The sequence below is a fragment of the Triticum aestivum genome, chromosome 2D, assembly GCF_018294505.1.
Source record: "Triticum aestivum cultivar Chinese Spring chromosome 2D, IWGSC CS RefSeq v2.1, whole genome shotgun sequence".
Classification (NCBI taxonomy): Eukaryota; Viridiplantae; Streptophyta; class Magnoliopsida; order Poales; family Poaceae; genus Triticum; species Triticum aestivum.
This window is the reverse complement of record NC_057799.1, coordinates 471,218,644-471,233,109: the sequence shown is the minus strand read 5'-3', so window position 1 is coordinate 471,233,109 and position 14,466 is coordinate 471,218,644.

Below are 14,466 nucleotides of genomic sequence, written 5' to 3'. Positions count from 1 at the left end.
TAGCAACAAAGTAAAGTAATTTACATGACGTTATTCAATGACACGCAGGTCATACAAAATAATAAAGACAACTCCTATGGCTCCTGCCGGTTGTCATACTCATCGACATGCAAGTCGTGATTCCTATTACAAGAATATGATCAATCTCATACATCACATATATCATTCATCACATCTTCTGGCCATATCACATCACATAGCACTTGCTGCAAAAACAAGTTAGACGTCCTCTAATTGTTGTTGAAAGTTTTTTACGTGGTTTGTAGGTTTCTAGAAAGAACGTTTTCTTACCTACGTATGACCACAACGTGATTTGCCAATTTCTATTTACCCTTCATAAGGACCCTTTTCATCGAATCCGTTCCGACTAACGTAGGAGAGACAGACACCCGCTAGCCACCTTATGCAACTAGTGCATGTCAGTCGGTGGAACCTGTCTCACGTAAGCGTACGTGTAAGGTCGGTCCAGGCCGCTTCATCCTACAATACCGCCGAAACAAGATACGACTAGTAGCGGCAAGAAGAATTGGCAACATCAACGCCCACAACTGCTTTGTGTTCTACTCGTGCATAGTACCTACGCATAGGCCTGGCTCATGATGCCACTGCTGGGGATCGTAGCATAATTTTAAAATTTTCCTACGCTCACCAAGATGCATCTATGGAGTATACTAGCAACGAGGGGAAAGGAGTGCATCTACATACCCTTGTAGATCGCGAGCGGAAGCGTTCCAATGAACGTGGATGACGGAGTCGTACTCGCCGTGATTCAAATCACCGATGACCGAGTGCCGAACAGACGGCACCTCCGCGTTCAACACACGTATGGTGCAGCAACGTCTCCTCCTTCTTGATCCAGCAAGGGGGAAGGAGAGGTTGATGGAGATCCAGCAGCACGACGTCATGGTGGTGGATGTAGCGGGATGTCGGCAGGGCTTCCCCGAGCTCTACGAGAGAGAGAGGTGTAGCAGGGGAGGAGGGAGGCGCCCAAGGCTGAGATGTTGCTGCCCTCCCTCCCCCCTTTATATAGGCCCCCTGGGAGGGGGGGGCGCCGGCCAAGTCCCATCTAGGGTGGGGGGCGGCGGCCAAGGGGGTGCCTTGCCCCCCAAGGCAAGTGGGGCGCCCCCCACCCTAGGGTTTCCAACCCTAGGCGCAGGGGGGAGGCCCATGGGGGGGCGCCCAGCCCACTAGGGGCTGGTTCCCTTCCCACTTCAGCCCATGGGGCCCTCCGGGATAGGTGGCCCCACCCGGTGGACCCCGGGGACCCTTCCGGTGGTCCCGGTACAATACCGGTAACCCCCAAAACTTTCCCGGTGGCCGAAACTTGACTTCCTATATATAATTCTTTACCTCCGGACCATTCCGGAACTCCTCGTGACGTCCGGGATCTCATCCGGGACTCCTAACAACTTTCGGGTTTCCGCATACTCATATCTCTTCAACCCTAGCGTCACCGAACCTTAAGTGTGTAGACCCTACGGGTTCGGGAGACATGTAGACATGATCGAGACGCCTCTCCGGTCAATAACCAACAGCGGGATCTGGATACCCATGTTGGCTCCCACATGTTCCACGATGATCTCATCGGATGAACCACGATGTCGAGGATTCAATCAATCCCGCATACAATTCCCTTTGTCAATCGGTATGTTACTTGCCCGAGATTCGATCGTCGGTATCCCAATACCTTGTTCAATCTTGTTACCGGCAAGTCTCTTTACTCGTACCGCAATGCATGATCCCGTGACTAACGCCTTAGTCACATAGAGCTCATTATGATGATGCATTACCGAGTGGGCCCAGAGATACCTCTCCGTCACACAGAGTGACAAATCCCAGTCTCAATCCGTGCCAACCCAACAGACAGTTTCGGAGATACCCGTAGTGCACCTTTATAGTCACCCAGTTACGTTGTGACGTTTGGCACACCCAAAGCACTCCTACGGTATCCGGGAGTTGCACGATCTCATGGTCTAAGGAAAAGATACTTGACATTGGAAAAGCTCTAACAAACGAAACTACACGATCTTTTATGCTATGCTTAGGATTGGGTCTTGTCCATCACATCATTCTCCTAATGATGTGATCCCGTTATCAATGATATCCAATGTCCATAGTCAGGAAACCATGACTATTTGTTGATCAACGAGCTAGTCAACTAGAGGCTTACTAGGGACACGTTGTGGTCTATGTATTCACACATGTATTACGATTTCCGGATAACACAATTATGAACAATAGACAATTACCATGAACAAAGAAATATAATAATAACCATTTATTATTGCCTCTAGGGCATATTTCCAACATAAGCCACTTTAAGTTGGTGATGCCCAAACCTCCCGCCCATCTTGGTGAGCACAAGGTCTCCCACGCCACACGGCACTGCCCTCCATTCGCCTGATCTTTGGCGCACCACAGGAAGCCTTTGCAGATTTTATTCATGGCTGCGATCGTCTTCTTGGGTATGTCGAGGGCCATCATCGCATGTATAGGTATCGCACATAGAACGGACTGCACCAAAACCATTCACCCACTCTTCGGCATATTTGCCGCTTTCCACCCTGGGAGACACCGCGCTAGCTGATCAACTAGGCCTGTGAGTGTTGGGGATCGTTGCAGAAATTAAAAAATTTCTACGCATCACCAAGATCAATCTATGGAGTTTACTAGCAACGAGAGGGGAGTGCATCTTCATACCTTTGAAGATCGCGATGCTGAAGCATTGCAAGAACGCGGTTGGAGGAGTCGTACACGTAGCGATTCAGATCGCGGCAGAATCCGATCCAAGCACCGAACAACGGTGCCTCCGTGTTCAACACACGTGCAGCCCGGTGACGTCTCCCGCGCCTTGATCTAGGAAGGAGGAGGGAGAGGTTGAGGAAGAAGGCTCCAACAGCAGCACGACGGCGTGGTGGTGGTGGAGTGGCAGTTCTCTGGCAGGGCTTCGCCAAGCTCACGCGGAGGAGGAGAGGTGTTGGGGAGGGGAGGGGTTGCGCCTTGGATGTGTTGCTGCAGCCCTCCCTCCACCCCTCTATTTATAGGGAGAAGGGGGAAGGGGCCGGCCCCTCTAGATGAGATCTAGAGGGGGGCAGCGGCCAAAAGGGAGGGGGCTTGCCCCCCAAGCAAGGGGGGGGCCCTTTAGGGTTCCCCCCAACCCTAGGCGCATGGGCCCTAGGGGGGATGGCGCCCAGCCCACTTAGGGGATGGTTCCCTTCCACCTACAGCCCATAAGCCCTCCGGGGAAGGTGGACCCCCGGAACCCCTCCGGTGGTCCCGGTACAATACCGGTATACCCCCGAATATTTCCGGTGACCATATGATGACTTCCCATATATAAATCTTCACCTCCGGACCAACCCGGAACTCCTCGTGACGTCCGGGATCTCATCCGGGACTCCGAACAACATTTGGTAATCACATACAAACCTTCCTTATAACCCTAGCGTCATCGAACCTTAAGTGTGTAGACCCTACGGGTTCAGGAATCATGCAGACATGATCGAGACACCTCTCTAGCCAATAATCAACAGCGGGATCTGAATACCCATGTTGGCTCCCACACGTTCCACGATGATCTCATCGGATGAACCACGATGTCGAGGATTCAAGCAATCCCGTATACAATTCCCTTTGTGAATCGGTACGTTACTTGCCCGAGATTCGATCGTCGGTATCCCAATACCTTGTTCAATCTCGTTACCGGCAAGTCACTTTACTCGTTCCGTAATGCATGATCTCGTGACCAACTACTTGGTCACATCGAGCTCATTATGATGATGCATTACCGAGTGGGCCCAGAGATACCTCTCCATCATACGGAGTGACAAATCCCAGTCTCGATCCGTGCCAACCCAACAGACACTTTCGGAGATACCTGTAGTGCACCTTTATAGTCACCCAGTTACGTTGTGACGTTTGGTACACCCAAAGCATTCCTACGGCATCCGGGAGTTGCACGATCTCATGGTCTAAGGAAATGATACTTGACATTAGAAAAGCTTTAGCAAACGAACTACACAATCTAGTGCTATGCTTAGGATTGGGTCTTGTCCATCACATCATTCTCCTAATGATGTGATCCCGTTATCAATGACATCCAATGTCCATGGTCAGGAAACCGTAACCATCTATTGATCAACGAGCTAGTCAACTAGAGGCTCACTAGGGACATGTTGTGGTCTATGTATTCACACATGTATTACGATTTCCGGATAACACAATTATAGCATGAACAATAGACAATTATCATGAACAAGGAAATATAATAATAACCATTTTATTATTGCCTCTAGGGCATATTTCCAACAGTCTCCCACTTGCACTAGAGTCAATAATCTATTTACATTGTGATGAATCGAACACCCATAGATTTCTGATGTTGATCATGTTTTGCTCGTGGAAGAGGTTTAGTCAACGGATCTGCGACATTCAGGTCTGTATGCACTTTACAAATATCTATGTCTCCATCTTGAACATTTTCACGAATGGAGTTGAAGCGACGCTAGATATGCCTGGTCTTCTTGAACCTGGGCTCCTTGGCGAGGGCAATAGCTCTAGTGTTGTCATAGAAGAGAGTCATCGGGCCCGACGCATTGGGAATAACTCCTAGGTCGGTAATGAACTCCTTCATCCAGATTGCTTCATGCGCTGCCTCCGAGGCTGCCATGTACTCCGCTTCACATGTAGATCCCGCCACGACGCTTTGCTTGCAACTGCACCAGCTGACTGCCCCACCATTCAAAATATACACGTATCCGGTTTGTGACTTAGAGTCATCCAAATCTGTGTCAAAGCTAGCGTCGACGTAACCCTTTACGACGAGCTCTTCGTCACCTCCAGAAATGAGAAACATATCCTTAGTCCTTTTCAGGTACTTCAGGATATTTGACCGCTGTCCAGTGTTCCATGCCGGGATTACTTTGGTACCTTCCTACCAAACTTACAGCAAGGTTTACATCAGGTCTGGTACACAGCATGGCATACATAATAGACCCTATGGTCGAGGCATAGGGGATGACACTCATCTTTTCTCTATCTTCTGCCGTGGTCGGGCATTGAGCCGTGCTCAATCTCACACCTTGCAATACAGGCAAGAACCCCTTCTTGGACTGATCCATATTGAACTTCTTCAATATCTTGTCAAGGTACGTGCTTTGTGAAAGATCAATGAGGCGTCTCGATCTATCTCTATAGATCTTGATGCCTAATATATAAGCAGCTTCTCCAAGGTCCTTCATTGAAAAACACTTATTCAAGTAGGCCTTTATGCTTTCCAAGAATTCTATATCATTTCCCATCAATAGTATGTCATCCACATATAATATGAGAAACGCTACAGAGCTCCCACTCACTTTCTTGTAAACACAGGCTTCTCCATAAGTCTGCGTAAACCCAAACGCTTTGATCATCTCATCAAAGCGAATGTTCCAACTCCGAGATGCTTGCACCAGCCCATAGATTGAGCGTTGGAGCTTGCACACCTTGTCAGCATTCTTAGGATCGACAAAACCTTCTGGCTGCATCATATACAATTCTTCCTTAAGGAAACCATTAAGGAATGCCGTTTCGACGTCCATTTGTCATATCTCATAATCATAGAACGTGGCAATTGCTAACATGATTCGGAAGGACTTCAGCTTCGCTACGGGTGAGAAAGTCTCATCGTAGTCAACCCCTTGAACTTGTCAATAACCCTTAGCGACAAGCTGAGCCTTATAGATGGTCACATTACCATCCGCGTCTGTCTTGTTCTTAAAGATCCATTTATTTTCTATGGCTCGCCGATCATCGGGCAACTCAGTCAAAGTCCATACTTCGTTTTCATACATGGATCCTATCTCGGATTTCATGGCTTCAAGCCATTTGTCGGAATCCGGGCCCGCCATCGCTTCTTCATAGTTCGAAGGTTCACCGTTGTCTAACAACATGATTTCCAGGACAGGGTTGCCGTACCACTTTGGTGCGGAACGTGTCCTTGTGGACCTACGAAGTTCAGTAGTAACTTGATCCGAAGTTCCTTGATCATCATCATTAACTTCCTCTCTAGTCGGTGCAGGCACCACAGAAACGTTTTCTTGAGCTGCGCTACTTTCCGGTTCAAGAGGCAGTGCTTCATCAAGTTCCACTTTCCTCCCACTTACTTCTTTCGAGAGAAACTCTTTCTCTAGAAAGGATCCATTCTTGGCAACAAAGATCTTGCCTTTGGATCTAAGGTAGAAGGTATACCCAATAGTTTCCTTAGGGTATCCTATGAAGACGCATTTTTCCGACTTGGGTTCGAGCTTTTCAGGTTGAAGTTTCTTGACATAAGCATCGCATCCCCAAACTTTCAGAAACGACAGCTTAGGTTTCTTCCCAAACCATAATTCATACGGTGTCGTCTCAACGGATTTCGACGGAGCCCTATTTAAAGTGAATGCGGCAGTCTCTAAAGCATATCCCCAAAATGATAGCGGTAGGTCGGTAAGAGATATCATAGATCGCACCATGTCCAACAGAGTGCGATTACGATGTTCGGACACACCATTACACTGAGGTGTTCCAGGCGGCATGAGTTGTGAAACAATTCCACATTTCCTTAAGTGCGTGCCAAATTCGTGACTCAAATATTCTCCCCCACGATCTGATCGTAAGAACTTTATTTTCCTGTCACGTTGATTTTCAACCTCACTCTGAAATTCCTTAAACTTTTCAAAGGTCTCAGACTTGTGTTTCATTAAGTAGACATACCCATATCTACTTAAGTCATCAGTGAGGGTGAGAACATAACGATAACCACCGCGAGCCTCAACGCTCATTGGACCGCACACATCAGTATGTATGATTTCCAATAAGTTGGTTGCTCGCTCCATTGTTCCGGAGAACGGAGTCTTGGTCATTTTGCCCATGAGGCATGGTTCACACATGTCAAATAATTCAAAATCAAGAGACTCCAAAATTCTATCTGCATGGAGTTTCTTCATGCGTTTGACACCAATGTGACCAAGGCAGCAGCGCCACAAGTATGTGGGACTATCATTATCAACCTTACGTCTTTTGGCATTCACACTATGAATATGTGTAACATCACATTCGAGATTCAATAAGAATAAACCATTGACCAGCGGGGCATGACCATAAAACATATCTCTCGTATAAATAGAACAACCATTATTCTCAGATTTAAATGAGTAGCCATCTCGCATTAAACGAGATCCAGATACAATGTTCATGCTCAAAGCTGGCACTAAATAAGAATTATTAAGGTTTAAAACTAATCCCGTAGGTAAATGTAGAGGTAGCGTGCCGACGGCGATCACATCGACCTTGGAACCATTCCCGATGCGCATCGTCACCTCGTCCTTCGCCAGTCTTCGCTTATTCCGCAGCTCCTGTTTTGAGTTACAAATATGAGCAACCGTACCGGTATCAAATACCCAGGAGCTACTACGAGCGCTGGTAAGGTACACATCAATAACATGTATATCACATATACCTTTGGTATTGCCGGCCTTCTTATCCGCTAAGTACTTGGGGCAGTTCCACTTCCAGTGACCGTTTCCCTTGCAATAAAAGCACTCAGTCTCAGGCTTGGGTCCATGCTTTGGCTTCTTCCCGGCAACTGGCTTACCGGGCGCGGAAACCCCCTTGCCGTCCTTCTTGAAGTTCTTCTTACCCTTGCCTTTCTTGAAACTAGTGGTTTTATTGACCATCAACACTTGATGTTCCTTTTTTATCTCCACCTCCGCTGATTTCAGCATTGAATATACCTCAGGAATGGTCTTTTCCATCCCCTGCATATTGAAGTTCATCACAAAGCTCTTGTAGCTAGGTGGGAGCGACTGAAGGATTCTGTCAACGACCGCGTCATCCGGGAGATTAACTCCCAGCTGAGATAAGCGATTGTGTAACCCAGACATTTTGAGTATGTGCTCGCTGACAGAACTATTCTCCTCCATCTTACAACTGTAGAACTTGTCGGAGACTTCATATCTCTCGACCCGGGCATGAGCTTGGAAAACCATTTTCAGCTCTTGGAACATCTCATATGCTCCGTGCTGCTCAAACCGCTTTTGGAGCCCCGGTTCTAAGCTGTAAAGCATGCTGCACTGAACCAGGGAGTAGTCATCAACACGTGCTTGCCAGGCGTTCATAACGTCTTGGTTTGCTGGGACGGGTGCTTCACCTAGCGGTGCTTCCAGGACATATGCTTTCTTGGCAGCTATGAGGATGATCCTCAAGTTCCGGACCCAGTCCGTATAGTTGCTACCATCGTCTTTCAACTTGGTTTTCTCTAGGAACGCGATGAAGTTGAGGTTGACATTAGCGTGGGCCATTTGATCTACAATACATATTGTAAAGGTTTTAGACTAAGTTCATGATAATTAAATTCATCTAATCAAATCATTAATGAACTCCCACTCAGACAGACATCCCTCTAGTCATCTAAGTGATACATGATCCGAGTCAACTAGGCCGTGTCCGATCATCACGTGAGACAGACTAGTCATCATCGGTGAACATCTTCATGTTGATCGTATCTGCTATACGACACATGCTCGACATTTCGGTCTCTTGTGTTCCGAGGCCATGTCTGTACATGCTAGGCTCGTCAAGTCAACCTAAGTGTATTGCGTGTGTAAATCTAGCTTACACCCGTTGTATGCGAACGTTAGAACCTATCACACCCGATCATCACATGGTGCTTCGGAACAACGAAGCTTCGCAACGGTGCACAGTTAGGGCGAACACTTTCTTGAAATTTTAGCGAGGGATCATCTTATTTATGCTACCGTCATTCCAAGGAAATAAGATGTAAAACATGATAAACATCACATGCAATCAAATAGTGACATGATATGGCCAATATCATTTTGCTCCTTTTGATCTCCATCTTCGGGGCGCCATGATCATCATCGTCACCGGCATGACACCATGATCTCCATCATCATGATCTCCATCATCGTGTCTTCATGAAGTTGTCTTGCCAACTATTACTTCTACTACTATGGCTAACGGTTAGTAATAAAGTAAAGTAATTACATGACGTTCCAGTTGACACGCAGGTCATAAATAAATTAAGACAACTCCTATGGCTCCTGCCGGTTGTCATACTCATCGACATGCAAGTCGTGATTCCTATTACAAGAACATGATCAATCTCATACATCACATATATCATTCATCACATCCTTCTGGCCATATCACATCACATGACACTTGCTGCAAAAACAAGTCAGACGTCCTCTAATTGTTGTTGCATTTTTTTACGTGGCTGCTATAGGTTTCTAGCAAGAACGTTTCTTACCTACGCCAAAACCACAACGTGATATGCCAATTTCTATTTACACTTCATAAGGACCATTTTCATCGAATCCGATCCGACTAAAGTGGGAGAGACAGACACCCGCTAGCCACCTTATGCAACTAGTGCATGTCAGTCGGTGGAACCTGTCTCACGTAAGCGTACGTGTAAGGTCGGTCCGGGCCGCTTCATCCCACGATGCCGCCGAATCAAGATAAGACTAGTAACGGTAAGTAAATTGACAAAATCGACGCCCACAACAACTTGTGTTCTACTCGTGCATAGAAATTACGCATAGACCTAGCTCATGATGCCACTGTTGGGGATCGTTGCAGAAATTAAAAAATTTCTACGCATCACCAAGATCAATCTATGGAGTTTACTAGTAACGAGAGGGGAGTGCATCTTCATACCTTTGAAGATCGCGATGCGGAAGCGTTGCAAGAACGCGGTTGGAGGAGTCGTACACGTAGCGATTCAGATCGCGGCAGAATCCGATCCAAGCACCGAACAACGGTGCCTCCGTGTTCAACACACGTGTAGCCTGGTGACGTCTCATGCGCCTTGATCCAGCAAGGAGGAGGGAGAGGTTGAGGAAGAAGGCTCCAACAGCAGCACGACGGCGTGGTGATGGTGGAGTGGCAGTTCTCCGGCAGGGCTTCGCCAAGCTCACGCGGAGGAGGAGAGGTGTTGGGGAGGGGAGGGGCTGCGCCTTGGATGTGTTGCTGCAGCCCTCCCTCCACCCCTCTATTTATAAGGAGAAGGGGGAAGGGGGCCGGCCCCTCTAGATGAGATCTAGAGGGGGGGCGGCGGCCAAGGGGGAGGGGGCTTGCCCCCCAAGCAAGGGGGGCGCCCCCCTTTAGGGTTCCCCCCAACCCTAGGCGCATGGGCCCTAGGGGGGATGGCGGCCAGCCCGCTTAGGGGCTGGTTCCCTTCCACCTACAGCCCATAAGGCCCTCCGGGGCAGGTGGACCCTCCCGGTGGACCCCCGGAACCCCTACGGTGGTCCCGGTACAATACCCGTATACCCCCGAATATTTCCGGTGACCGTATGATGACTTCCCATATATAAATGTTCACCTCCGGACCAACCCGGAACTCCTCGTGACGTCCGGGATCTCATCCGGGACTCCGAACAACATTCGGTAATCACATACAAACCTTCCTTATAACCCTAGCGTCATCGAACCTTAAGTGTGTAGACCCTACGGGTACGGGAATCATGCAGACATGACCGAGACACCTCTCTACCCAATAACCAACAGCGGGATCTGGATACCCATGTTGGCTCCCACACGTTCCACGATGATCTCATCGGATGAACCACGATGTCGAGGATTCAAGCAATCCCGTATACAATTCCCTTTGTCGATCGGTACGTTACTTGCCCGAGATTCGATCGTCGGTATCCCAATACCTCGTTCAATCTCGTTACCGGCAAGTCACTTTACTCGTTCAGTAATGCATGATCCCGTGACCAACTACTTGGTCACATCGAGCTCATTATGAAGATGCATTACCGAGTGGGCCCAGAGATACCTCTCCGTCATACGGAGTGACAAATCCCAGTCTCGATCCGTGCCAACCCAACAGACACTTTAAGAGATACCTGTAGTACACCTTTATAGTCACCCAGTTATTTTGTGACGTTTGGTACACCCAAAGCATTCCTACGGCATCTGGGAGTTGCACGATCTCATGGTCTAAGAAAATGATACTTGACATTAGAAAAGCTTTAGCAAACGAACTACACGATCTAGTGCTATGCTTAGGATTGGGTCTTGTCCATCATATTATTCTCCTAATGATGTGATCCCGTTATCAATGACATCCAATGTCAATGGTCAGGAAACCATAACCATCTATTGATCAACGAGCTAGTCAACTAGAGGCTCACTAGGGATATGTTGTGGTCTATGTATTCACACATGTATTACGATTTCCGGATAACACAATTATAGCATGAACAATAGACAATTATCATGAACAAGGAAATATAATAATAACCATTTTATTATTGCCTCTAGGGCATATTTCCAACAGTGAGTTGTGCGGCCATCGGCTTCCGTAGGAAGTCCCAGGTATTTGCAAGGAAAAGAGCCTGATGGGCATCCTAGGATTCGGGTCACCTCTGCCATCACATCTGAGTTGCACCGAATTGGTATAGCTGCACACTTCTGGAGGTTGGCCTTGAGGTCCGAAGCCTCCCCAAAGAGTCTTAGAATTGATGCACATGCATTGAGATCTCTCTCCTCCGGCTCCATGGACAAACTTGATGATGAAGAGAAAAAGGAAATGGTCAGGCAGGCACTTACTAGTGGCTGCAGATCGGTATGCAATGGAAAAGGATGAAGATGATGTGTGAAGACATTCTTTGCAAAACTCTTGATGTTCAGACTGTGGCGACCACGTCAGCTCTAGCTGATCAACATCACTGTAGCAGGCTAAAAGATGCTTGTGCTGAATTTATCCTATCTTCAAATAGATTGGATGATGTGTTGGCAAGCCAAGGGTATGCACACTTGAAGAAATCATGCCCTGCTGTCTCATTAAATACCTTGGAGAGAGTTATGAAGCTTCTCAAATTTTAGTGTACCAATGCTGGGTTAGAATAGTTAGCTTAGTTAACATGTAACCACCTGCGGGATGAAGTAGTCTTATCCTTCACTTTTCACTTTCTTGAGATCATTTGGAGGAGACAAACTTAGTGGTTATGTTGGAAAATTCAAGTCAGTCTTGGAAGTCTTAGTATACTCATCTTGGTTCTTGTGTTAGCTTCTGCAAGTTAGTAAATACCACCTGAATTCAGAGATTTTTGGAGATAAATAGACTTTCATGTCCTTTAAATTTTAGAGATATTTTGGTGTCTTCTGGAGAAGAATGAGTATATCTACTGCGTGTACTGATTGGATGCTCATCCTATGTCTGAATTTATGAACCTTCACTAGTTTTTCTGAATGTTCTGTAATTATCTACTTTTGTCTAATTTATATGCTCTCTTTAATTTCTCCTTTTTAAGGTGCCAAGATGTTTAATTCCTATCAGTTAGTACCTTTTGGGAATATATGTGCCTCCTTATTTGTACAATTGCAGATGTAGGATGAGTATGATTTGACAGGCACTTATGACATATGCAGCTAAAATCATAATATATGCAGGTTAAAGCAGTTCTTAGTTTGCTAAATCATATTGCTTGTCTCAAAGTCATGATTGGTTTTTGGCCTGAAAATACTATTTTAATGTGAAGATGATCTCCTCAATATGTTTAGTAGAAATACTATTTTGGCCTGAAAATACAGCAATACGAAATTTGAAGTTGACACATGAGTCCCTGCATGCTCGCACAAAATATTCTAAAGAAAGCCTGTTTATAAATTACAAACTGTAATGCTTTGTTCAATGAGTTTTTCTTTTAGCAAGAGCATATCCTTGTAATTTCTTCATTCCAAACATGGCATCGAACAAAAACAAGTGACAGAGCTAGCTCTAGGTGGAATCTTTGGGTATTCAAGCTCGGATAAAAAGTAAATTGAAGGCGCCAGGGTTAGGTTGTATGTTGACTTGGCGAGCAGACTGCCAATTGGTAATCTGATAGCTGAAAGCAGAAAAGCAGATAGGCTTTCAGAGGCAGAGTGATTTGGAGCTGCTCGAGTTCAGTCGGTCTTGTGCTGTTCCTGATCGTTCATTCCTCAATCAGGTGGGCCACCATTGTAGCCACCTTTCCTGAAGCAAAGGAAAGCATCGGAGTAGTACAACTGATGAAAAAACATTTGCTAAAAAAAAGGATGGAAAAACAGGATAAGAAAAATCCAAAGTACAGGTGAGACATGGTGTAATAATTGGAAAAGAGGAAGTTGCACAAGGGCATGGTGCTGTATATTGTCCAATCTGAAACTACAGGGTACAAACCCGGCAGTACGTGCACAGTAGTAGACAGCTCGATCGGGTGGACCTTTTGCTGCCCATGTATAGTCGTCGTCGGGGCTATATATGGATGGCATGGTGTTGGAGCCACTCTTGCGCATTCGCTTCAGTCTCGTAGGAGTTCACCATCTCTTGTACCCATGTGGGCTGGCACAAGGAGAGTGCAACGACGTCGAGCAGATTGCCCACGCGGGAGAGCGTATGCATCGTCCGTCCTGGCGCGCAGGAGAGCCGGGCGCGGGCTTCGGTGTCCCCAATGAATTGAAGCGCATCTTGAATAGAAGGTCCCATCAAGAATAGAAGCGCATCTTGAAGACGCTTTTGCAAGGTGAAAATATCATTACATCAACATTACAAAATAGATGGGGATACATACAAGACATACAAATCCGCCAGAATACATCAATAGATCATACACAAGATCAACATCCGACTACGGATGTAACACAAATAGAAACTCAAACGACATCCACCCTGCTAGCCCAGACTGCCGACCAGGAACCTAACCCAAGATCGACGAAGAAGAAGAAGGAGAACTCCAACACAAGTAAACATCGCTCTCGCGTCATGATCATCGCATAACCTGTACCTGCAACTGTTGTTGTAGTAATCTGTGAGCCACGAGGACTCAGGAATCCCATTACCATGGGTATCAAGACTAGCAAAGCTTAATAGGTAAGGAAGGGGTAAAGTGGTGAGGTTGCAGCAGCGGCTAAGCAAAGTATGGTGGCTAACTTACGCAAATAAGAGCGAGAAGAGAAGCAACGCAAGCAGTCATCAACTAGTGATGATCAAGAAGTGATCCTGAACTCCTACTTACGTCAAACATAACCCAAAAACCGTGTTCTCCTCTCGAACAACCCCGAAAAGAGACAATCACGGTCACGCACACGGTTGGTGTATTTTAGAAGAGTTTACTTCAAGTTTACTACAACCGGATATTAATAAATTCCCATCTGCCACATAACCGCGGGCACGGCTTTCGAAAGTTTATACCCTGCAGGGGTGTCCGAACTTAGCCCATAATAAGCTCTCACGATCAACGAAGGATATTCCTTCTCCCGGAAAGACCCGATCAGACTCGGAATCCCGGTTACAAGACATTTCGACAATGGTAAAACAAGACCAGCAAGACCACCCGAATGTGCCGACAAATCCCGATAGGAGCTGCACATATCTCGTTCTCAGGGCACACCGGATGAGCCAGACGTCGGGTTAGCATAGACCCTGGTTGCCCAGGGAGCGCCGGACATCGC